This window comes from Aquarana catesbeiana, linkage group LG03 (assembly GCF_042186555.1).
Source record: "Aquarana catesbeiana isolate 2022-GZ linkage group LG03, ASM4218655v1, whole genome shotgun sequence".
NCBI classification, from domain to species: Eukaryota; Metazoa; Chordata; class Amphibia; order Anura; family Ranidae; genus Aquarana; species Aquarana catesbeiana.
Genome location: NC_133326.1, coordinates 482,406,236 through 482,432,792, shown reverse-complemented (window position 1 = coordinate 482,432,792; position 26,557 = coordinate 482,406,236).

Genomic DNA, 26,557 nt, shown 5'->3' with positions numbered 1-26,557 from the left:
CCCTGAACCAGACGGTTTCACATCCTATTTCTATAAAAAATGTAAAGACTCTTTGGTACCGAGGCTCTGCCAAGTGTGGAACGGGCTGGGGACGCAAGGGGAATTATGCGAGGGAACATTAACAGCATCAGTGACTTTAATCTTAAAAGATGGCAAAGATTGTATGCTTTGTTCCAGCTATAGGCCGATTGCGCTTTTAAACGCAGATATTAAACTGTATGCCAAGGTACTGGCATTGCGGCTAAAGGAAAAAATGTCCTACTTGGTTCATTCGGACCAAGTGGGCTTTATTCCAGAAAGAGAAGGGAGAGATAATGGGGTACGATCTCTCCTTATTTTTAGAGGCTATTAAAACTAGCGGGTCCCCAGGTCTATTTCTGTCTATATATGCTGAGAAGGCATTTGACAGAGTAGACTGGGGATTCATGATTCAAACGCTGGAAGCCATGGGAGTCGGGCCAATAATGTTGAAATGGATTAAAATTTTGTATAACCATCCCTCTGCTTTTGTTAAAGTAAATAATACAGCCTCTGCACAGTTTAGAATGGAGAATGGGACTAGGCAAGTTTGCCCGCTGTCTCCACTTCTGTTTGTCTTGACATTGGAGCCTTTACTGGCCTCGATCCGTAAAAATCCGGATATCAGCGGATGTAAGGTGGGTGAAGAGGAGCACAAATTGGCAGCGTTCGCCGATGATGTGTTATTCTTTATTACAAATCCGAGGATCTGGATCCCTAATCTACTGTCCACTCTGAAGAAGTATGGAGAACTTTCAAACTACAAAATTAACCTAGGTAAATTGGAAGCCCTAAACATCAATATAGACAGACAGGAAGTAACTAGACTTAAGAACGTGTTCCACTTCCCTTGGAGGGAAAGCATTAAATATCTAGGGGTAAAATTAGCCAACTCACTTAGGAAGATCTATTTGTTAAACTACATTCCATTACTTGATGAAACTAAACAAGAAATTAAAAAAAATGTCTTATCGTCCGATCTCTTGAATAGGGCGAGTAAACACAGTCAAAATGGTTTTAGCTCCAAAAGTCTTGTACAAAATGCAGATGCTCCCAATTCTATTGGCTCAAACATATTTTAGAATATTAATTGGTTTAATAAGTAGATTTGTATGGAGTAATAAGAAACCACGTATATCATACACGGTTTTGTGTAGGGAGAAAGCACATGGGGGTCTGGCGATTCCAGACTTTAAAAAATATCATAAGGCCATAGTTTTATCACGGGCGTTAGAGTGGGCAAAAGGGGGGTCTAATAAAAGATGGGTTAATTTGGTCTAAATAATGCACGTTTAAATCACTTGATTTGGAACCCTCCTCACCATAGGAATTTAAGCCCAGATACACATGATATAACACTTTACACATTGAAAATTTGGGACCAGATTCATTTAAAAATGAATGGGAGTATAATTCACCTTTAATTTATTTAAAAGAACAAGCTTTTTCCCCCTGGGATGGAGGCAATGGGTGTAAGATGGATAAAAAATAGGGAAGCACAAATAAAAGACACTAAAAAAGGTAAAATTTTCACATTTCAGGAATTATCTGCACACACAGGGTTAGTGAAAGTTAATGGGCCTATAAGAGATGAAAAAAACTACAGGCCGATAGGGAAGCTTTTTTTGAGGAAAAGTCCAGGGAAGAATATTTCGGCGTTATATAAAATTTTGACAAGTGGAGAGGAGCAGGAAGTACTGCCATTTATTAAAAAATGGGAAAATGAATTGAGTTCAGTCTGTAGTAAAAGCTTGTTGGGGAATATATTAGGGATGAGCTTCAAGTTCGAGTCAAACTCATGCTCGACTCGAACATTGGCTGTTCGCAAGTTCGCCGAACAGCGAACAATTTGGGGTGTTTGCAGCAAATTCGAATGCCGCGGAACACCCTTTAAAATTCTATGGGAGAAATCAAAAGTGCTAATTTTAAAGGCTTATATGCAAGTTATTGTCATAAAAAGTGTTTAGGGACCTGGGTCCTGCCCCAGGGGACATGGATCAATGCAAAAAAAGTTTTAAGTTTTTCAGGAGCAGTGATTTTAATAATGCTTAAAGTCAAACAATAAAAGTGTAATATCCCTTTAAATTTCGTAGCTGGGGGGTGTCTATAGTATGGCTGTAAAGGGGCGCATGTTTTCCATGTTTAGAACAGTCTGACAGCAAAATGACATTTCAAAGGAAAAAAGCCATTTAAAACTACTCACGGCTATTGCATTGCCGGTCCAACAATACACATAAAAGTTCATTGATAAAAACGGCATGGGAATTCCCCACAGGGGAACCCCGAACCAAAATTTAAAAAAAAAAATGACGTGGGGGTCCCCCTAAATTCCATACCAGGCCCTTCAGGTCTGGTATGGATTTTAAGGGGAACCCCGTGCCAAAAAAAAAAAAAAAAAAACAGCGTGGGGTCCCCCCTAAAAATCCATACCAGACCCTTATCCGAGCATGCAACCTGGCAGGCCGCAGGAAAAGAGGGGGGGACGAGAGAGCGGCCCCCCTCCTGAACCGTACCAAGCCACATGCCCTCAACATTGGGAGGGTGCTTTGGGGTAGCCCCTAAAAACACCTTGTCCCCATGTTGATGAGGACAAGGGCCTCATCCCCACAACCCTGGCCGGTGGTTGTGGGGGTCTGCGGGCGGAGGGCTTATCGGAATCTGGAAGCCCCCTTTAACAAGGGGACCCCCAGATCCCGCCACCCCCTGTGTGAAATGGTAAGGGGATACTTTTACCCCTACCATTTCACTAAAAAACTGTCAAAAATGTTAAAAATGACAAGAGACAGTTTTTGACAATTCCTTTATTTAAATGCTTCTTCTTTCTTCTATCTTCCTTCCTTGTCTTCTTATTCTGGTTCTTCTGGCCCTTCTGGTTCTTCCTCCGGTGTTCTCGTCCAGCATCTCCTCCGCGGCGTCTTCTATCTTCTTCTCCTCGGGCCGCTCCGCACCCATGGCATGGGGAGGCTCCCGCTCTTCTCTTCATCTTCTTCTCTTCTTCATCTTCTTCTTCTTTTCTTCTCTTCTTCATCTTCTTCTCCGGGCCGCTCCGCATCCATGCTGGCATGGAGGGAGGCTCCCGCTGTGTGACGGCGTCTCCTCGTCTGACGGTTCTTAAATAATGGGGGGCGGGGCCACCCGGTGACCCCGCCCCCCTCTGACACACGGGACATGACGGGACTTCCCTGTGGCATTCCCTGTGATGTCACAGGGAAGTCCCGTCAAGTCACTGTGCGTCAGAAGGGGCGGGGTTACTGGGTGGCCCCGCCCCCCATTATTTAAGAACTGTCAGACGAGGAGACGCCGTCACACAGCGGGAGCCTCCCTCCATGCCAGCATGGATGCGGAGTGGCCCGGAGAAGAAAATGAAGAAGAGAAGAAGATGAAGCAGAGAAGAAGATGAAGAAGAAGATGAAGAAGATGAAGAGAAGAGCGGGAGCCTCCCCCCATGCCATGGGTGCGGAGCGTCCCGAGGAGAAGAAGATAGAAGACGCTGCGGAGGAGATGCTGGACGAGAACGCCGGAGGAAGAACCAGAAGAGCCAGCAGAACCAGAAGAAGAAGAAGATGAAGGAAGATAGAAGAAAGAAGAAGCATTTAAATAAAGGAATTGTCAAAAACTGTCTCTTGTTATTTTAAACATTTTTGACAGTTTATTAGTGAAATGGTAGGACCATTTCACACGGGGGGGGCGGGATCTGGGGTTCCCCTTAATATCCTGAAGGGCCTGGTATGGAATTTAGGGGGACCCCCACGTCATTTTTTTAAAAATTTTGGTTCGGGGTTCCCCTGTGGGGAATTCCCATGCCGTTTTTATCAATGAACTTTTATGTGTATTGTCGGACCGGCAATGCAATAGCCGCGAGTAGTTTTAAATGGCTTTTTTCCTTTGAAATGTCATTTTGCTGTCAGACTGTTCTAAACATGGGAAACATGCGCTCCTTTACAGGCATACTATAGACACCCCCCAGCTACGAAATTTAAAGGGATATTACACTTTTATTGTTTGACTTTAAGCATTATTAAAATCACTGCTCCTGAAAAAATGGCCGCTTTTAAACGTTTTTTTTGCATTGATCCATGTCCCCTGGGGCAGGACCCAGGTCCCCAAACACTTTTAATGACAATAACTTGCATATAAGCCTTTAAAATTAGCACTTTTGATTATTCATGTTCGTGTCTCATAGACTTTAACGGTGTTCACGTGTTCGAACAAACTTTTTTCCTGTTCGCATGTTCTAGTGCGAACCGAACAGGGGGGTGTTCGGCTCATCCCTACTCCTGATAAAATAAGTAAATTCCAACTTGACAAATCCCCAAACTGTTGGAGAGGATGTAGGGCTGTGGGAACGATGGCACATCTCTGGTGGGACTGCCCAATCATTAAAAAATACTGGCAGGAAGTGATTCAACTTATTGAGGAGATTACGGGCAAAGCTATCCCAGAAGACCCATGGGTTTGCTTAAATAGAAGGTAGAAACTCTCCATAACCCCTGTTCTTTTGAACTCAACGAAAAGCTTAATTCCAAAAAAATGGCAGGAGGCAGAGGGACCTAGGATTTGGGAGTGGATTGCAAGGGTTAATGAAACCTACATCTTAGAGAAAACTGAGGCAGCAGACCCTTCGTCTGGGAAGGGGAGGTCAATGGAGATAAGTGGGCCAAATGGGAAGCTTTTAAAAAATCTAAGAGATTTGCCAAAGTTAGCATGAGTTAATATACGTGAATTCCTGTGGAGTGCATTCTAGGGGATGTGGGAGGGTTTCGGGAGGAGGGTAGGGGGAGGTAGGGTTGTTTGGGCAATAATGTAATGTCAATAAGGTATGTAAAATTGATGTTGGTAATTTTTGTACGTTTTTATATAAGATTAAATAAATAATAAAAAAAAAAAAAAAAAAGACTTTTTTTCCTTTGAAATGTCATTTTACTGTCAGACTGTTCTAAACACGGGAAACATGTGCCCCTTTACAGGCATACTATAGACACCCCCCAGGTACGAAATTTAAAGGAATATTACACTTTTATTGTTTAACTTTAAGCATTATTAAAATCACTGCTCCCGAAAAAACGACCGTTTTTAAAACTTTTTTTGCATTGATCCATGTCCCCTGGGGCAGGACCCAGGTCCCCAAACACTTTTTATGACAATACCATGCATATAAGCCTTTAAAATTAGCACTTTTGATTTCTCCCATAGACTTTTAAAGGGTGTTCCGCGGCTTTCGAATTTGCCGCGAACACCCCAAATTGTTCGCTGTTTGGCGAACTGGCGAACAGCCGATGTTCGACTCGAACTCAAAGCTCATCCCTATCCACCACATAATGGAGCTGCTATCTCCCGGCCAACATCTCACAGCTCAGCTATATGAGCCTTTTTTTAGCACATGTGCAGCCAATCGCATTATTGCAATTTCAAAACTTTGCTTCAAGCAGATCAAGCATGTTTTTGCACACCAGCCATTTGGGCATGACATGCTTAACAAGGCATTTAACCTCCCTCCACCATTGGCAAGAGCACCTGAAAGCCACACAAAAGGGACGCAATTCTGCTTCTCCTCACTCCTCACCTTTTTGGTCTACCCCCCCCGCTATACCTCATGACCTCTCAGCAGCCTCCACTGACAGGGATGATGGTATAGCGAAGGGTGTCATGGGTTCTTGCAGCACATCTGTAAGTAGCACACCATCAGATGTAGACTATAGCAGGCAAATTTCTCTGCCCAATATGCTGCAGCAAAAAAAAAAAAAAAAAATACAGTCGCTGCCACCCACATGCCCAGCATCTAAATTCAAGCTTGTCAAAGTTGCTGGCTTTGCAACCCCTGTCTTTCCATCTAGTGGATTCTGCCCCTTTCTGTGATTTTTCAAAATGTGCTGTACCACAATGGCAGGTTCCCAGTCTCAATTTCTTTCATGTCCAACTCTGTACCATCATATAGAAGGCAATGTTATGGCATCATTGGGCAAGGCAGTCAGCTGCAAGGTCCACGGTACTGCTGACACGTGGTCCAGCAAGCATGGTCAGGGACGCTATATTTTGTTCACAGCACACTGGGTAACTCTGCTTACAACTCGGAAGGATGCAGGACAAGGTTCAGTGCTGCAGCTTGTTGTGCCACTATATCTCCATACAGCTAGTGATGATATGAGATTAGTCAGCTCCACCCTCTCCTCCTCCACCTCCATGCCCTCCCCTCCTGGATTGTCCTATTAACCACCAGTACCCCCTAAGCGTTCAAGGGGCTATTCAATGAGTTAGGCAAAAAGTTGCCATGCAGGGCTTTAGCTGGTCTGTGTAGGGGACAGGAGCCACACTGGAGCAGAGATTCTTGCAGCTCTGCAGGAGCAGGCTCATTGGTGGTTCTCGCCATGCCAGTTGGAGCCAGGAATGGTGGTGTGTGATAATGGCGCAAACCTCCTGTTCGGCCTTAAACAGGGAAAGTTGACACATGTGCCATGCCTGGCACATGTCCTCAATTTGATGGTGCAGCGTTTCTTAAACAGGTACCCAGGGTTGAAAGATCTGCTAAAGCAGGCCAGAAGAGTCTGTAGCCATTTCAGGTAGTCATACACAGCCAGTGCTCAGTTGGCTGGAATTCAGCAAGAATTCCACCTGCCCATAAACCACCTAATTTGTGACATGCCCGCAAGTTGTAACTCAATTTTCGCAATGCTGCAGCAGCTGCACATGCAGCAGAGTGCTGTCAACAAGTACCTGTGTGAGCATGGCACAACGACAGGCTCAGGCCCGCTCAGTTTTATTTCCCCTTGCCAATGGCTGCTGATAAAGGATACATGCACTGTACTGTCACCATTTGAGGAGGCGACAAGGATGGTGAGCCATGATAATGCATGCATCAGTGACACAATCCCTGTTGTGTTCCTGCTGGCGCAGACTCTGCATGGCATTATGTACAGAACACTTGAGGCAGAGCAGAGGGAGGAAGAGGACTTCTTTTCCTCTCAAGGCCCGCTTTATGCAGACACCATTCTTGCAAAGCCACACAAGAGGAAAGGGAGGAGGAGGAGGTGGAGGATTATGGCAGTTTTGGAGGTATTGAAGCGGGGGAAGACGTACATCAACCCTTAAAAGATGGTTTTCCATCCTTAGAATCCTTGGGAGTAGTGTGTGGCTGGGAGGAGGCAGTTCCAGATACTGTAATCCTCAGTGACCCTGAGGAGTCTGCTTCTCATGCCTCCACAAACTTGTGGTGCATGGGCTCCTCATTCTTCAAAGCCTGAAAAAAGACCCGAGAATACGTGGCATCAAGGAGAAGGATCACTATTGATTGGCAACCCTCCTTGACCACCGTTACAAGAGGGAAAGTTTTTAAAATCATCCCATTTCCACAAAGGGAGCATAAGGTGAAATCTCTTGAGGACACCTAAAAGAGGAGTTTATGTAACCCCTTTCCAGACTCTGGTAGGTTACAGTCTCATGGAAAATGTAGTTTTGAGGCTTCTGTTGGTCAAGGGAGGAGTGTTGGAGAAGGGGGCTGCCTCAGTGATGCTTTTAAAAAATGTTTTAGTCCTCAGCGCCCAAGGCTGCCAGCTTCCACATCCCAACGGCAGCATCTGCATCATAAGGAGGTAGATTATCTAGGTGCGAAAACAGACATGGAGATCTTTCCAGTTGACAAACAACTGGGTTACTGGGTCATGAGTATAGACCACTGGCCAGAACTTGCCCAGTATGAAATTGAGCTGCTGGGCTGCCCTGCATCCAGCATGCTTTCTGAATGGGCATTCAGTGCTGCTGGAGGTTTTGTGACAGATAAGAGAGCACGTCTGTCCACAGACTCCGTGGACTGGCTGACATTTATCAAAATGAAACAGTCCTGGATTAGTAGCAGCTATAAAGCCCCTGAAGCCGATGTTGCTGATTAAGTGCCTTCTGGATCTCAAATCTCTGAAGGATGATCTAGGCTGCCTAGCTTTGTGGGTTTTGATTTCATCTAGAAGACATTTTTTGGTGTAGATTTCATGGGCACAATTAACACCCAAGGACCAATTTTTCTGCACCTGTTTGACAGATATATATCATTTAAATTTTTGACAGCAAGGTCAATTCTTGCTTTCATCAAGAGTACCTCCAGAGGGTTATAGTGTAAAAGCACCACCAACACCCAAAGACCAATTTTTTTGCACCTGTTACTTCTATCCAAAGTCTGCGAAAGAGACACCAGAATTTATCACAAACATTTCTAATTTTGTTCTAAGTGCACTAAATTGTGGTCTTAGCATACAGACTGGCTCCCCATGCCATTGTTTACAAATAAAGGAAGCTTGCAGGGAAAATGTCATTTTGTTGGCTTTATAAATATCATTATTGCTGCAGGAGGTTCTATACACGGTACAGATATGCCACTAGAGGCAGTCTAGGGAGAGCCCTCAGGTACTATGTTTAAAGACATTTTTCATTTTTATTATTTCTAATTTTTATGGTTTATCTTTTAAGCATCAGTATATCATAGCTCATAGACTCCCTACCAGAAATGGACGACTGCACTGTAGCCATAATTCGGCTATAGCATGGTCGCCAGGTGGGGTGGTGCTGATCCCCTGAAAAATGCCACCCAAAGCAAACGCGGCAGATAAATCCCTGATCACGGCAGGATCAAAACTTGCATGTGTATACAAGGGCTAAAAAATCTTTGATGTTACCAAAAAATCATACCAAACACAAAGAGGGCTATATCCTGTCTGCAACCCTATTTATACCAACTTGTTCAGGCCACCATGCATCATGGTGTCAATTAAACAAACTGCCTCCACATGGACAATGGCGCCAGATAGCCTGGGGGATATGTAGCCCCCAGGGTATAAATCCACCTCATCCTCCTCTGCAGAACCCTCCTGTCTCAATTCCCTTCTCCAGGTTCTTCAGGGATTTGGTCTAGATCCAAGAAAGCAACAGAGAAAGAGTGAAACTGATGGTTGATAGCTGTATGCCTACCTATTGGGAAATGCATATTAATAATGAGTGATAAGTAAGTTTGTAAAAAGGGTTGTTACAGAGAGTTCTTTCTCTGTTTCACTGCAAAACATCACCATGAGGTTGCCCCTCGGCCATCTTGGGACTTTGCTCTGACTGAGGGCTTGGGCCTAAATTCCATGTAGCCCAGACCCCTTTTATCATCCAGAACCAGCAGATGAAACCATGTGTGATAAGTATCTTTGATATTTCATTGTTGTTATATGCTCTGTATATATACTGTGCTGTGTAGTGTGTGATGTTAGTACATTCCTATTTTCTTGGGAAATAAATAATATATTGTTTTACCAGCAGCACCGTGTGTTTGGTTTCATAGCTAACCTGGTATTATTGTGATATTAACAGTAATATGTGCTCAGAGTTTAATAGACTAACTAACTATAGGGACTAGACAAATTAATACATGTATGCAATAGTTATATAGGATATATTAGATTGTATATTATTGCAGCGGTTACATCAAGTCCCTCAATCTTTCCCATAGTTTGTAGACGAGATAACTTTTGTGCAAATCAATCAATATATGCCTATTGCAATTTTTTTTTTTTTACCAGAAATATTTAGAAGAATATATATTGGCACAAAACTGATGAATAAATAACATTTTTTATATATAATTTTTTTTTATATATATTATAGCAGAAAGTAAAAAATTGACAGTCTTTTGTTTATAGCGCAAAAAATAAAAACCGCAGAGGTGATCAAATACCACCAAAACAAATCTCTATTTGTGGGAAAAAGGGATGTCAGTTTTGTTTGGGTACAACGTTGCACGACCGCACAATTATCAGTCAAAGTGACGCAGTGCCGTATGACAAAAAAATGCTCTGGTCATTAAGGGGGCAAATCCTTCTGGGGCTAAAGTGGTTAATCAGAAGGAAGACAAATCCCCTATGGGGCTCCTTCTGAAGAAACCCCTTTGGGCGCAATGTGTAAAGGTGGAGTCTGCTGATATCATGGCGCTGTCTGGCACATTTCCTTGGCAATCTGTGCACTGGAGTGGGCAAGCTGAGTATTACATTGACCAAGTATTTCTGGGGATGCTGTCACTTGATTAGATGCTGATGTTTTTATTATTATTATGTAAGTGTAACATATGGTGCTTTAGCTATATATTAAAGATTACAACAGTGAGCACCGTTATTTGTGGTCTCTGTGGCTTCCTTATATGCATGCTTGGCTCCTGGGAGTGATATGTTTTAACCCTTTGCTGCCATCATGGTCTATTGCTTCTGAATCCTGCTGCAGAGGACTGTTAACCCTTTCATATTTGAAGCGCTTTTAGATCTCATAATCTGAGAGGTCTAATTCTGAGGTGAGCAGTTTGTACAAGGTGAAGAAGGGGACAGTTTCCAGTGGCGCTGGAAAAGTGTCTGGAAAAGAAGATCTGGTGGACTTTTTGAGATATTGCAGTATGATTTTACACCTGGAGACATACACATTTATGTTGCATACAGGCATACCCTGTATTGTGTTTCTGCTTGATATTTTATAGGCATTTTGCGCATAATTATACACAGAATCGATTGATATTATGCATGTTTATAGGTGTGTTATCAATATTAAGGATTGCACAAGTATAGATTCTTTTTTTTTATACATTGCTGCACTTTTTTGAGATTTTCTAATTACTTTTGGGTGTGAAACACTGGTTAAGTGCTGACTGGCTTTTTTCATATGAAATTATACGAGCAGCTGTGCACACAATTGCTTTTGAGTTTATCACTTTTTTGCAATCCCTTGGCTATTAGCTAAAAATGTGTCACCCTAGAACAGGAAGTATGATACTGGCACGATCAGGTGAATTATCGCCAGGTGAAAATATAAGAAAAAAAATCCTGGAGAAAATCATCTAAGGACTGGTAAGCTGCAATTCATTAAAAGTGTGTTCTTGAGTTTTGAGACACAAAACTCCAGCAAACAGTTACATACACAGATAAAAAACATATACTGTATGGGAGCAACACTGTGAAACATGCATTATTATGTGTTCAAAGTTTTTGGGCGGGCGGTGTGACTGACGATGGATCTACATCTGGGGACACTGTTTTTTATTTTTTAATAAGGGTTTTTTTATAACGATCTCTGTGTTTTTATCATTTTTTTACACTTTTTTGGTGAATGGGTACAGGTACTATGTACCCGATACCCATTAGCATGGGGAGGATCTGGGGGCCCCTTGTTAAAGGGGGCTTCCAGCTTCCGATAAGGCCCCCATCAGCAGACCACGACAACCATATCTCAAGGTTGTCGGGAAGAGGCCCTTGTCCCCATCATCGATCGTTTTTCGACCGATCTGAATTCTAATCGTTCTGAAAAGTTGGAATTTATTAGAAAATGTATAAATTATAAATGTATACATTAAACAAATTTTTATGAAAAATAAACGAAATGACGAAAACTAAACTGAATGAATTCCGAAATCAAAATAAACAATTTCCATAACGAAACAAAATTAGTAACATAAAAAATCTATCCGAAACGAAACACATTTTTCCGTTCTTCACATGTCTACTGTTCTGTGTCTTCAGGCTGGTGGGAGCCCAATAAGTTATAATTGTCTCCTGCTATGGGCTCCAGGCAGCCATCTTGGGGGGGACTGCAATCTTTTTGGATATCAAAATCCAGCAAGATTTTGGTGGCCATCTTTACTGAAGACTCCATAAACAGTGGAATTCTGCATCATTCAGTGTGCTTGTAGTCTGAAAAATAGATAGGGAGAGAATAGCAGCAGCATTAGGGAGAGGTACCTGTTGAGGAAGGAAGGAAAAGGTAAGTGTTTCCTACTGGGTGTCTCCTCCCCTAGCTTCCTGGGCAGTCTGTCCCTGGCAGCCGACTATCTGCAGAGACTTTTGGGGATTGCAGTGTTACTCGGTAATACCACCACCTTCCAAGGAAAGTGTTCTGCTAGCACAATGTATCTGTAAGTGTGTATCATAACACTGCGGTAAAACTGCCTTACTTATAAACATTACTTTAACTACCTGTAGAACTGTATACTTTACAACATATGTAGTACCATTGTTATAACTGCATTGTTGGTTCCTATTCAATTTCTACAATATATGGAAGCTCTCATTATCCAGGTATCAGACCCTGCCTACATGTTTCTGCCTCTCCAAGTTTGAGTTCTGCTGTTAAGGGACTGCAGGAGGCTTATACCAATTCAATTCCAGGTATATCTTTTGCTTGCAATTAAAAGAATTAGTGATGTAATTAATGGTTGCATTAATTTGTGTCATTTGTATTTACCTGCAGTTCAGCTTTAAATTGAGCTAAAAAATAATAACAGCAATAATTATTTACATTCACATTTTGTTTTAATAATCCTGATTCTATTTTGTTTACTTTGTAAATTTCAATTATCACACTATAAAGGGCTGTACAAAAGCAGTAATATGATGATGTTTTACAAATAAAACTACACAGCCACACAGGAAATTATACTTTCAGGTCAAAATATACCACTCTTTCAACTAATTATATTCTAGAAATATCCTTTTCACCTCTTTTAAATTACACCTTTGAGGCCGTAAACAAACTGAAGTGCATTGAAATTTATCACCAGTCAGTTTAGTTTTTGCTCCTTTTGAAACACAACTTTCTCGGGGTTGAAGTGTAAATTACATGATTAAAAAACATGAATGGGAATAGGAGAGATTTACGGTGCTCCAGAAATAGCATATCCGGAAGATTTGTAATGAATTTCAGTGCTCTTCATGCCTTCTAATCCGCAATGTATTCCAAATGACATCGGCGATAAATATGGCTGCCTTCTAAGTACTGTGAAGGGTACAGTCTGATTGTAATTAAGTGCAATTAACCTTTTGTACAAATGGAAAAAGGAGTTTTGCAAAAGTAATTTTGCATGCTTGTGTGCAGGTAAGACATGGTCATGATTTATTTTCACCTTCTTTTACGGACAGATTTATAAATAAAATCTATATAAAAATATTTATATACTCTACTTTAGCATAATGTGTAACTGATTATATAACTATAATAGAACTATATAGTTACTACGTAGCTGATGTTTTGGTTTTTGGAGGAAGCGGACAGGCTTAGTTATCCACTATTTCCTATATTTTTTGACACTTTATTAACATCTTTTCCCAGGCTTTGTCACCCTCTGCAGCTGTTAGGCCTCTTTCACACTGGAGCCAGGGAGAAGGGGGTGAGTAAAAATAGGTGGTTTGAGCTGGGGTTTTACAGCCCCCAACAGCCCACCTAATGTCTATAAGACAGCTGTAGGGGGCTGTTAACATTTTGTGCCCATGATGCTTAGCATTGTAGCTGCAACAAATTAAACTCAGCAGCAGGACTAGTTGACAGTTAATACAAACTATTAAACCTATCAAATTAATTAAAGTCAATGGGGCTGTGCTGCAACCATGTGGTAAACTTTTTGCATTACAATACCCTTTGTAAATGGACTTTCTGCTAAAAAAAAGGGATGATACGCTTTTTTTTGATACCTGTAAGACATAAGGCAATTTTAATAAGACAATACTAATGGGCTGTACTCAACCTCTTCACCCAACCTCATAGGTGAGAGTCACCGACGTTCAGACTATCGCTTCTGTAGGCTACCCAATAACATGTCCATCCAAAATAACACCACGGCGGGATGCTCCATACATACTGTATATCAATTTTTTGACACATCAGGTTGAAATCCAACATAACAGACCTGCTAACGTGATTTAGTCACGCTTACCTTCATCATAGCTACCTGTTACCCACAAATACACACATTATATATCTCTAACCCACTGGCAGATTCAGTGGGAGGAGAAACTGATTAAGACAATTAAAAGATGATACCAACTGAAAATACATTGTAACATTATATTATCTTATATCCTTATTGTATTACCACATATGTTATTAATGTACGAATCTTCTTGTACCTTGTAATACTCAATAAAATATTTGATAAGAAAAGAAAGAACAATTAAAAATAAAAGACAGCTTAAAGAAGAAGTGAGCATTAGTATATTTATTCTTAATCATGTATTAGTTCAAATATAGAATAACATCCCATCAATGTTTTAATCAGTGGGGTGTTCTGGTTTCTAATTTTAAGATCCACCACACTTCCCTTTCAAACTTATAATATAAATCACTTCCTCCAACAGATGAAGTGATCTTTTCAACCCCGCAAAAAAGAGTGTAGACATATTGCCTGCATGATTATCCCTACAGTGTTTGGATATACTGGAGATTTACTTAGAACATTTTTGCATTCACATTCATTGCAGCACAAAAATGTTTTTCTATACAAACTCTAGGGGGTCGAATTGTACACCCAATATACTGGGAAGAGCACATACTACACTGAAACAAATAAGCTACATTATTTGTATTACACTCAATGTAACGATGAATAGGAAACTTTATGGGAACCCTGTGACATCACTGATCAAATATGGTCATGTCCATATTTGGTAATTCCATCAACCAAAAGACTCCACCACTTTGTTTATATCAGCTACTATCTGTGAAAACTGTCAGTAGCAGGTAAGCAGTCACTGGTACCAGAGACATTTGTCAGAGTTTATTTTTTCTGCAGGTTGAAAGATGTTGGGTATCATGATTGATGGGGAGCTATATCACTGAACATTGTGGGACGTTCTTTTTATTATAGAACTTGTCAAAAACTGTGTGTGTTTTTAAATATAGTAATTTTTTTTTTCTAAATGAGTAGGGGTACATACCCCTACTTATTCACATGGGGGGGAATCCATTTTAGTACTAAAGAGGGATTTCAGATTCTGATGAGCCCCCTCCCACTGGCCTGGGGTTGTGGGTAAGAGGTCCTTGTCCTAATTAAGATGGGGACAAGTTGCTTTAACATGGATATCCCCTCTGGAAAGCTACTCCCCCCATGTTAAGGACCTGTGGCCTGATATAGTTCAGGATGAGGGGGGACACAGGCTCTCCCCCCTTCCACTTCCTTTCCCAGCCTTCCAAGATGCATGCTAATGTAAGGACTTGGGATAGATTATTGATTTTTGTTTTTCCCTTCTTGATTTTTGCACAGGGTTTCCCGCTTTATTTGTTCTTTTTTTTGCTTGGGGTCCCCTTAAAATTCATACCAGACCTGAAGAGTCTCCATGATAGACTTGGATCTACATCGCTAAACATTGTGTGATTTTTTATTCACAGGTTTTGTCAACAATTGTGCATGTGTTTTTATTTATATGTTACATTTTGTTGTGAATGAGTAGGGGTGCTACTGCTTTTCTTTTTTTGCTTGGGGTCCCCCTTTTACATATACACTAGACCCTCATTTAGGATAAGGGTCTGATATATACAGTATGAAGGGAATCTCTGGCCAGTTTGTTTACAAACAGAATTAAGCAGCCAGGAACTGTAATTTTCCTGGCAATTTAAACACACTTTTTTTATTTGTAAATTTCTGTTTTGTTATTGCAGTCTGTATACATTGCACAGATGTGCCACTTTGCAGGCTGGGTCAGGGTATCCCCCAGGCATGTTATTTAATGGAATTTTGCATTTTTAATGTTACATTTTAAACAGTACTAAAATTACTGCTCCCTGCTAAATATAATTTTTTTTTGGTACATGTTCCCCAGGGCTAGGCCCAACACCCATGCAATTTATTTGATGATCCCTTGCCTATTAGAATAAATGGCCATTTGTTTTTTGATATTCAGGTCCCATTGACTTAGATGGGAATCGGATTCAGCACGCAAATTTATTAATGTTCGCCAAACCCTGCTTAAACCAAAGCCAGGTACATTTGGCTTATCAGTATTTGCCTAAATATTAATGTATTAAATGTACTTAAAATACAACTATGTCAGTACTTGAACCTGCACTTATATCAGCCTCTTATTTTTCCACTGACAGTAACGCTCAGTCTAGGAGTAAGTGCTTCAGTACTCTGAGCTAATACAGCTCTCCTGCAAGTGTTGACAAGGAACATGTTGACAGGAGGGGACAGCAGCTCTCATCAGTATGCTGCTGCTCCTTCATTCATTAACTGCCCCCCCCAGCCTATGGACAAATGATGGGAGCTCTGTTATCCTGGTTGGACATCACATGAAGTCCTCACAGGATTGTGCCCCATGGGCCACATCAGATGACAGATCAGTGTACTGGACTACTACCTGTACCATGTGTCCACTGTGACCAATCATAGCAGATCACATGACAATTGTACACAATGGATGGCTTCCATTTATACCATGGATTGTGTACTATTGTTTTGATCTCTGTGATTGGTCACACTGATCACATGGTAAAGATAGAGCCAATCACAGCCCATCTATACCATGTGATTAGCTGTGGCCAGTCACAGCTAATCACAACAGTACACACTGAATGAAAGGATTTCATTCAGAAATTCATTCAGATAAAAAAATGGTTGCTTTTTTTTTTTTTTTTTTTACATACTGTCATCAGTCAGTTTTCCTGATCACTGCCACACCAGTTTTGCACTTGTGTCAATTTGTAATAAAAAGAGAGTGCTTTTTTTTTTCATCATTTTCCAAAAATTTTGAAAATATTACAGCTTCAAAAAAACTTGCCATGCCTTTTACTAAATGCCTTGCAATTTCGGGTCTCAAGAAATGAAATAGAACTTCAGAACATCAGGAGTGATTGGTTTTCAGATATACAGTATATACCATATTTTGTGGATAATTTTCCTACAGACTAAATAATATGCACTGATTTGGATTATTTTCACCAAAATTTGGCCTAAATTTATGAAGAAAGGTTATTTATTTGCAAAATGTATAACTGAAACAAAGAAAAACATTTTCTTTCAAACTTTTCAGTCTTTCTTTGTTTATTTTAGCAAAAAATAAAAAATCCAGTGGTGATTAAATACCACCAAAAGAAAGCTCTATTTATTTGGGAAAAAATTATAAAAATGTCATTTGGGTACAGTGTTGCATGACTGCACAATTGTCATTCAAATTGCGAAAATTGCTGAAAGCTAAAAATTGGCTTGGGCAGGAAGGGGGTGAAAGTGTCTGGTATTGAAGTGGTTATTAACACGCTGGTGTCAGAGGAGTGTCCAAAGCATTTATATCACTCATGTTCATGTGTCCTTCCTATGTTAGGTGATAAGGTATATACCCATAATACAGCATATGCAGATAAAACGTGATAAAATAGAATATCAATATACACCATACAGACGTACTAACACGTACTAACACCTGTACAATAACAGAATAGTAATGATGATGTAAATAATCATCCAAATGATTAATAAATTGAGCTCAAACTAACTACATATCTAAAAAAAAAATGGTGTGGGGTCCCCCCCAAAATCCATACCAGACCCTTATCCCCTTATGCAGTTCAGAGAAGGGGGGAGATGAGCGAGCGCCCCCCCTCCTGGACCATATTAGGCCATACATCCTTAACATGGATGGGTGCTTTGGGGCAGAGGGAGCACTACGCCCCCCACCCCAAAGCACCTTGTCACCATGTTGATGTTCTCTGCCCTGTGCACTCCCTCACTCCCATTTACTTCCCCATCCCCTGTCAGACTGTCACGTATCTGACTGATGAGCTTACGTATCTGGTTCCTGGCCCCTGATAGTATAAACAGAAGGCACGGGAGCACAGAGTTCTATGAGAGCCTGGCGGGTGACTTGCAGTAGTAATGCTCAGGATCCTGGTGCAAGCAGACTGGAAGTCCTTGGTAAACCGGAGCACAGGCAGCAGATGCAGAGCAGGAAAGGCAGGTCCAGTCACAGGCAGAGTTGGCAGCAGGCAATCAGCATGGTACAAGGGAGCAGGCAGATTCAGAGTCCAGGTCACAGGCAGGGTTTGGCAACAGGCAGGCAGCGTAGTACAAGGGAGCAAGCAGATTCAAGGTCAAAGGCAGGCCGGGGTCAGGTGCAGGCAGATAGCAGAGAGTAATCCAATAGACAAGCCGGGTATCAAGGAGATCAAACGTTCAGACAGGTAAACAGGGAGCACAGGTACTGGGAGCTGCAGATTGGACAGCACCGAGCAAAGTGCTCCAGCAGTTTAAATAGGGCGATTGGCGCCAAACGCTGTGCGCGCACTGACGCGTACACCCGCGCGCGCCCGCACAATGGCACGCACGGACGCACGCCCACGCGTGCCGCCATGCACCGGCGCGCACTGGCGCACCCCAGTTCTCCCAGTACAGGAACTATTTCGGGAGCTTCTCTGACATCCCCATTACATGTTATTAGGTTTTTACTCCAAGTGTATAAGTTTTTAGAAATTCTAGAGAAATGCTTAAATAATGCTTTACAATTTAACTAAGACGATTCGATTTTAGTCAACTAAAATGTAACAGAAGCAACTAAAACTAAAATGGCATTTTACCCAAAAGACTATGGCTAAAACTAAATCTAAATTTGACATCAAAATTAACACTGATCATCAGACACAACCCCTGTACAGGGACCTTGAGTGTTGTTAATTGAAGCACTGTTTAAAGGGAGTGTTGGACTGTTGAAGTTTGGGACTGCTGAACTCTGTGTGAAAGCACTGGTCCAGCTCTCCAGGGTACTAATGAAACAGGACAGCTTCTAAAGTAGGAAACACACACATATCATAAAAGTAAGGAAAAAAAAGCATAATTTTTTTATTAAAAAAAAAAAGCATTCATGCAGTTCCATTATAGATAAATAACTTGTAGGTGTCACTTTTATAAGGTTCTTGTATATACTATACCTAAATAACATAGACCGCCACCAGCTTTTTAAAAGGTAAGTGTCTGTTGTTTTAAGGCAGCCGTGGGTGCTACAGCTGCCTGAATAGCAATCAATGATTGCATTAACCATGCTCATTTAGCCCATGGGCTGAATGAGAGAAAATTTGACCATGTTTGGCATTGGCTAATTTAGGGCTAATCCACAGGCTGTTCCAATATCTAGCCCTTCAACATCTTTCCTCTGGTAATATAGTCCTGCTCTAGGTTCTCCTACTCTCTCTAACTATAAGCAGGTTTGTGTTAATGGGCTGTTACAATGAGGGATGAGCTCAGTCCATCCAAACACCTAACATTTTGGGCATTCAGAGTGGACCAATGTGACCGCTATGGCTCTCAATGGTCACTAAGGAAGCACAGAGTACTTGCACCCACCACATTTTTGCTAACCACTGGCGTCACCCAACTTATTCACTTACATGGCTAGAAATCTCTGACCATGTAAATAAATTGATTGGATACAAATTGAAGGGATACAAAATGTACTAAATATGGTCACATATGTCAGTCGGTTAGCGATACCTTCGGGAATGATTGTGTATGCTAAGGTGTCAGGTTTTTGTTTTTTGGAGGGCGACAGTCCCAAAGACGGACTTTTTTTTAGCTTTATTTTATTTTTTTAAATAGTTGGGTGTAATTATTTATGTACCCTTACTCATTCATGTAGGGGGTGTTATATGGGGGCCCCCTTATTGTTAAAGAGGGCTTTCAGATTCTTATACCCCCTGCCTTCAGCCCCCACAACCACCGATCAGGGTTGTGAGAAAGAGGCCCTTGTCCTCATCAACATGGGACAAGGTGCTTTGCCAGGGGTTCATGTGGCCTGGTATGGTTTAGGAGGGGGTGGGAGCACACACTCATTTCTCTCTTTCCCTGGCAACCTGGCTGCATGTTCAGACTAAGGGTATGGTATGAATTTTTAGGGGAATATCACACTTCTTTTTTTTTTCATTTTTCTTTTTGCATAGAGATCCCCCTTAAAATCAATACCAGACCTGAAGACCTGAGTTTTAAACAATTTTTCCTTTGTAAATGTTAGTGTTGCTGCAGCACCTATACATCACAAAGATGCATCCCTACACAGGCAGCATTATGACACCCCCAGGCATGGCATTTAAATAAATTGGGCATTTTCACTTTAACCACATGCTTACTGGTAACTTAAACCCCCTTCCTGTCAGGGGCAATTTTCAGCTTTCAGCGCAGTCACTCTTTGAATGACAATTGCACGGTCATGCAACACTCTACCCAAATATTATCATTTTTTTTTCACATAAATAGAGTTTTTTCTTTTGGTGGTATTAAACCACTGCTGGGTTTTTTACTTTTTAAGTAGAAACTGTTTGTAATTTTGAACTGGTACATTTTTAAAGTATAGCTCTAGCCAAAAAATCTATTTTTAAGCTTTTTGGAAAACATAGGGAAGGGTTATCACCCCTATAACATTTGTTTTGCTGTCTGTGCACCTCTTCAGAAGATATCACCTCACTTTCTGTCCCAATGACAAATGTTTTTTTAGAAAATTTGGGGTTTTTAGTGAAACAAGGATTGGAGATAAAGCATCAGTGAAGAGGAGACACGTTTTTCCCATATTAACTCTTACAGGAGAGAATTTCCCTTCCTAGGGGTAGATTTCATTTCACTTCCCGTTGTCTCCTTCTGTTTGGAAGTAGGAGTCGTTTGTAAGTTGGATGTTTGAAAGTAGGAGCCTGCTCTATATACTCTGCAGAAATTGGGGCCTTAGGTGTTGATGTTGCCACGACACAGTAAGCCCTTACAGTTACCCTTGGTGGGCGCAGGAACAGGCCGTGCTGTGAAATATTAGATCAAGAATTGTAATTACATGCCATTGTTGAACAGTGGTAAAAAAATTGGGCCTTTGGTGGTGGTGTTGCCACAACACTGTAATCCCTCACAGTTACTCTTGGTGAGCGCAGGAATGGGCCCTGCTGTGAAATATTAGATCAAGAATTGTACTTACATGTCCCTGTTGAACAGGGGTGAAAAAATTGGGACTTAGGCACTGGTGCCACAACACTGCAACCCCTCACAGATGCTATAGTTGGAGTGCAGGAATGAGCCCTGCTGCAAAGTATTGCATCAAAAATTGTAATTACACGCCCCTGTTAAACAGGGGCAGAAAAATTGGGCCTTGGCCACTGGTGGAAGTGCCCAGAACCAAAAATGTTCTTACAAGCTATCAGCATGAAAATTGAGGAGGAAGAGGATTGTGACTCAGAATAACAGGATAGTCACTCAGCATCAGCATAGGCAGTCTTGAAGGGATCTCACATTAAAAAAAATTCAATTGGTTACATCAGCATCAGTTGCTTGGTAGCTGGTGATCCAAGACTGATTGATTTTTATTGAGGTCAGCTGATCGACCGATTCGGTGGACAGCCGCATCCTGTGATCGGTTACAAAGCCTCCAGCAGCACTGAATGTGCATTCTGAAAGAACGCTGGATGCAGGACAGGCCAGTAGCTCAATTGCATACTGTGCAAGCTCTGGCCAGTGATCCATCCTCAAGACCCAGTAACCCAGAGGATTTTTGGTGGGAAAGGTGTCCAAGTCTGATCTTGCCCCTAGGTAATCCTGCATCAGGTGAATCAGATGCTGGCGATGGTTGCTGGAACTGATCAGACCTTGGGGCTGCGGACTAAAAAATTGTCTGAACGCATCAGAACATCAGATGGCCACCTTCTCCACCGCTCCTTCTGTGACTGACCGAAGCCTCAGCAACATGTTGTCCAGGAGAACCAGGAAATTGTAACCTCCCAGGCTCTGGAAACGCATTGCACAAACCTTTCTGCAAGGCCTCCCGAAGATGTTTCACCCTCTGCTCCCTCTGCTACGGCAATATAAGGTGTGCAACCTTACCCTTGTAACGTGGATCAAGGAGGGTTGCCAGCCAGTAATCATCCCTCCCCTTGATACCACGAATGCGAGGATACTTCTGCAGGCTTTGCAGGATCAGGGAGGCCATGCAGCGTAGGTTTGCTCAGGCATTCGGTCCAGAGTCCTCTGGGTCACTAAGGATGACATGATCTGCAGCCACCTCCTCCCAGCCACGTACAAGTCTATGGGTTTCTTCGGAATGTAAATGATCCCTTGAAGACTGCTGCTGATGCTGAGTGCCAGGCTCCACCTCCATGCTGACACAATCCTCCTCCTCATCCACCTTTTCCTGTATGATCGGTGGGCCTGCAAGAACACTGTCTGGATGAAGGGGGCTTGAGAGGTAAGGAAGTCCTCCTCTTCTTCCCTCTGTTCTGCCTCAAGTGCCCTGTCCATTATTCCATGCAGCCTGTGCTCCAACAGGTGGACAAGAGGGACAGTGTCACTGATGCATGCACTGTCACTGCTCACCATCCTCGTGGCCTCCTCAAATAGTGACAGGACAGTGCATGCATCCCTGATCATAGCCCACTGGCGTGGGAAAAAAAAACAAGGTCCCCTGACCCTGTCGTGGTGCCATAGTCGTATAGGTACTCATTGATGGCCCTCTGCTGCGTGTGCAACCACTGCAGCATGGCCAACCTTGAGTTCCACCTGGTGGGCATGTCACAGATGAGGCGGTTCTTGGGCAGGTTAAATTCCTTTTGGAAGTCAGCCTGCCGAGCACTGGCATTATATGACCTGCGGAAATGCACACAGACTTTCCTGGCGTGCCTCAGGACATCCTGTAAGCCCGGGTACCTGCCCAAGAACCGCTGCACCACCAAGTTAAGGACATGAGCCAAACAGGGCACATGGGTCAGTTGTCCCTGTCGGAGGGCGGAGAGGAGATTGGTGCCATTGTCGCAAACCACCATACCTGGCTTAAGCTGGTGTGGCGTCAACCACCTCTGAACCTGCCCCTGCAGAGCTGACAGAATCTCTGCCCCAGTGTGGCGCCTGTCCCCCAAGCACACCAGCTCAAGCACCGCATGGCATCTTTTTGCCTGTGTGCTTGCGTAGCCCCTTGACCTCCTACGGAGCACTGCTGGTTCCGAGGACAAATCAGCACAGGAAGAGGCCATGGAGGAAGAAGAAGAGGAGGGGTGTGGCAGAATCACCACTAGTAGAATTTTGGAGGCGTGGTGGCGGAACAAACTCCAACACTACTGCACTCTGTCCTCCTTCTTTCCCAGGTGCCAGAAGAGTCACCCAATGCGCGGTGAAAGATAGGTAACGTCCCTGTCCATGCCTGCTGGACCATGAGTCAGTGGTAATATGCACCTTACCTCTGACCGCCCTGTCCAGCAAGGCCAAGACATTGCCTTCCACATGCCGGTAGAGAGCCGGAATCGCCTTCCATGCAAAAAAGTGGTGTTTTGGAACCTGCCACTGAGGAACCACACATTCCACAAACTCACGGAAGGGGGCAGAGTCTACCAACTGAAAAGGCAGCAGTTGAAGTGCTAGCAATTTGGCCAAGCTAGCATTCAACCGCTGGGCATGTGGATGTCTGGGAGCGAACTTCTTTCGGCGGTGCAGCAGCTGGGGCAGAGAAATTTGCCTTGTACAATATGACGTTGGTGTACTGATAGCAGATTGCCCGCAAGTACTTGGCTGTGACACACCTAATTCTACACCTTCATTCCTCTCAGTTCAGGTTTCAGAGGGGACTGAAGGTATAGTGGGGTTGGAGATCCCAGCTGATAAGGAGCAAGGAGAGGTCCGCTTTGTTCTTTGGTGTGGGTCTTTTAGATACACTTGCCAACGAACTGCATGGCAGGTCGACATATATCTGGCAAAGCATGTGGTGCCCAAGCGGGTGACGTTTTGGCCATGCAAGATACGCTTGAGACATATGTTGCAAATTGCAGCAGTAGGATCTGATGCACTCGTCTCAAAAAAGGCCCACACCAAAGAACTTTTGGAATAACGTGCAGAGACAGCAGCGCCCTGCACATGCGGAGCTCTGCAGTGTGATGTAGTTGGTGTGCTGCCCTTAAACTGGCCCCCGGAGGGCATCCTGCCTTTTGGAGATGTGCCTCCTCCTCCTCTCTCCTATCAGGCACCCACGTGGAGTCAGTGACCTCATCATCCCCTCCCTCCTCATCACGGGAGCAAAGCTGGCAGTATGCTGCAGCTGGGGGAACATAACTGCCATATTGCTGTCCTTCTTGGGCACCCCCTCTTTCTGGGCTCACGTTACTGCCTTGATCTAGCTGGGTACCATCATCGGAGCCTTCAAAATGCTGGGCATCCTCCTGGAGCATGTACCCAACACTGTGGTCAAACAGTTTGGGGGACTCCTCAGGAGGACATGGTGGGGCTAGGGAAGGAGTGACTGATGCCATTAAACCAAGGGAAGAGGCCGCAGTGGCAGATGCTTTGCCAAAGTACCCTGAGCCTGGGTGAGACAGGATGAGGAGGATGAGGACGGCTTGGTCATCCACTTTACCAAGTCTTCCGCATGTTGCGGCTCAACAAGGCCAGCTGCCAAAAAAAAGGACAAGCGTGTCCAACGGCCACGTGCTGATGAGGATGCACCGTCTCCACAACCAGCACTGTTGTCTCTAGACACAGAGCCTGCTTGCCCTCTTTTATTGGCTTGTGACTGTCTGCCTCTCCTTGTTGGCCTTCCAGACATACTAATGGCCTGCAGTGAGATGTAGCTGCACAAAGCTGGGATGTATATATATACTGATGCTGCAGCTAGCAGTATTAACTGCCTGCCTGTAGTATTATTAGTATGAGAACACCACCAATTTTCTTCAGGTAGCTTTAGGTGCACACTGTGCAGAGGACACAGTACACTAACTGTAAATACTGCAGCTGCCTGGCTGTGGTACTAATAGGATCAGAAGAACACCACCAATTTTCTTCAGGTAGCTTTAGGTGCACACTGTGCAGAGGACACAGTACACTAACTGTAAATACTGCAGTTGCCTGCCTGTGGTATTAAAAGGATCAGAACAACAACAATTGTCTTCAGGTAGCTTTAGGTGCACACTGTGCAGAGGACGCACTACACTAATGCCCTGTACACACGGTCGGACATTGATCAGACATTCCGACAACAAAATCCATGGATTTTTTCCAACGGATGTTGGCTCAAACTTGTCTTGGATACACACGGTCACACAAAGTTGTCGGAAAATCTGATCGTTCTGAACGCGGTGACATAAAACACGTACGTCGGGACTATAAAAGGGGCAGTAGCCAATAGCTTTCGTCTCTTAATTTATTCTGAGGATGCGTGGCACACATGATCGGAATTTCCGGATTTTGTTGTCGGAAAATTTTATAGCAAGCTCTCAAACTTTGTGTGTCGGAAATTCCAATGGAAAATGTGTGATGGAGCCCACACACGGTTGGAATTTCCGACAACAAGGTCCTATCACACATTTTCCATCAGAAAATCCGACCGTGTGTACAGGGCATAACTGTAAATACTGCAGCTGCCTGCCTGTGGTATTAATAGGATCAGAACAACAGCAATTGTCTTCAGGTAGCTGTAAATACTGTAAAAATACCTTCCTGCCTGTCAGTAGGAAGAGAGTAACAGGAACGGATCTAGCTAAACTGAATACAGTGTGTAAATATATACATATATATATATATATATATATATATATATATATATATATATATATATATATATATATAAAACACCTAGGATGCATATATATACACACAATACACTGTAAGTGCAGCTAACTGACTCGCCTGCCTACTTTATCTAACTTAAATCAAATGACACTGTCTCTCTGTCTATCTCTCCTCCGCCGTTACACACTACACAAGGCCTCCATGCAGGTGGCCTTATGTAGTGTGGGGCGTGTACTAAACCCCCTGAGCCATAATTGGCCAAAGCCACCCTGGCTTTGGCCGATTACGGCTCTCTGTACAGAAGGCACTGTGATTGGCCAAGCATGTGGGTCATAGTGCATGCTTGGCCAATCATCAGCCAGCATTGCACTGTAATGCCGCAGTGAATTATGGGCCGTGATGCACCACTCGAATTTCTCGCGAACGGCCCATAATGTTCGCAATATGACGAACAGTCGAATGTGCGATGTTCGAGTCGAACATCGGTTCGACTCGAACTCGAAGCTCATTCCTAGTCACATTATGTCCCTGTGTCTGGTGGCCATTTAAAGCCCAAATTTGTGCGGAAACCGCAGAAAAACAGCACCAAAATGATGACATTATAAGAGGGTGAAGACAAAAAAAAAATTTTCTTTTTTCCTGCATGATATCCACGACACATTCAGCTAATCCCATGAGTAGACCAACATATATAAAAATCCAGTGCATGTTCATTCATTGTCCATACAAGGAGTCTTAAACAGTTACAGCATAGATATGATTAATTCATTGTATATTTATATTCTGGCAACATAGATGATTATAATAATCTAACAATGTCTTATTAAACCTCCATAGGATTCATATCAAAATACAAAAAAAAACACCTTTTAAAGGTATACCTAATAAATGATGAGAAAATGATAATATATACAAAGACCAAGCGGAAAGAGTCAACTGGGTAAGAATACATTGCTCTAAGTGCTTAAAGCATACAGAATCAAGCGGCCAATATCAAGAGACTATTGTACAAATATTATTGGCATCAAATGATATCTATAGAAAAGATTTTAAAACTTAGCATATCATTCAGGCCTGTGTACAAAGTTGCTTGTCATATACCCATTAGGTCTCCCTTTGGAGCACCCTCTTGTCAAAGTTGCCCCCTCGAGGGTCCTCATAGACACGATCGAGGGCGGTAAATTTGAAAACCCCAGGATCGTATTTGTGTTTGAAAGCCACATGGTGGCCCATGGTGGTACAAAGATTTGGACCAAAGATTGTGGGTGTGCA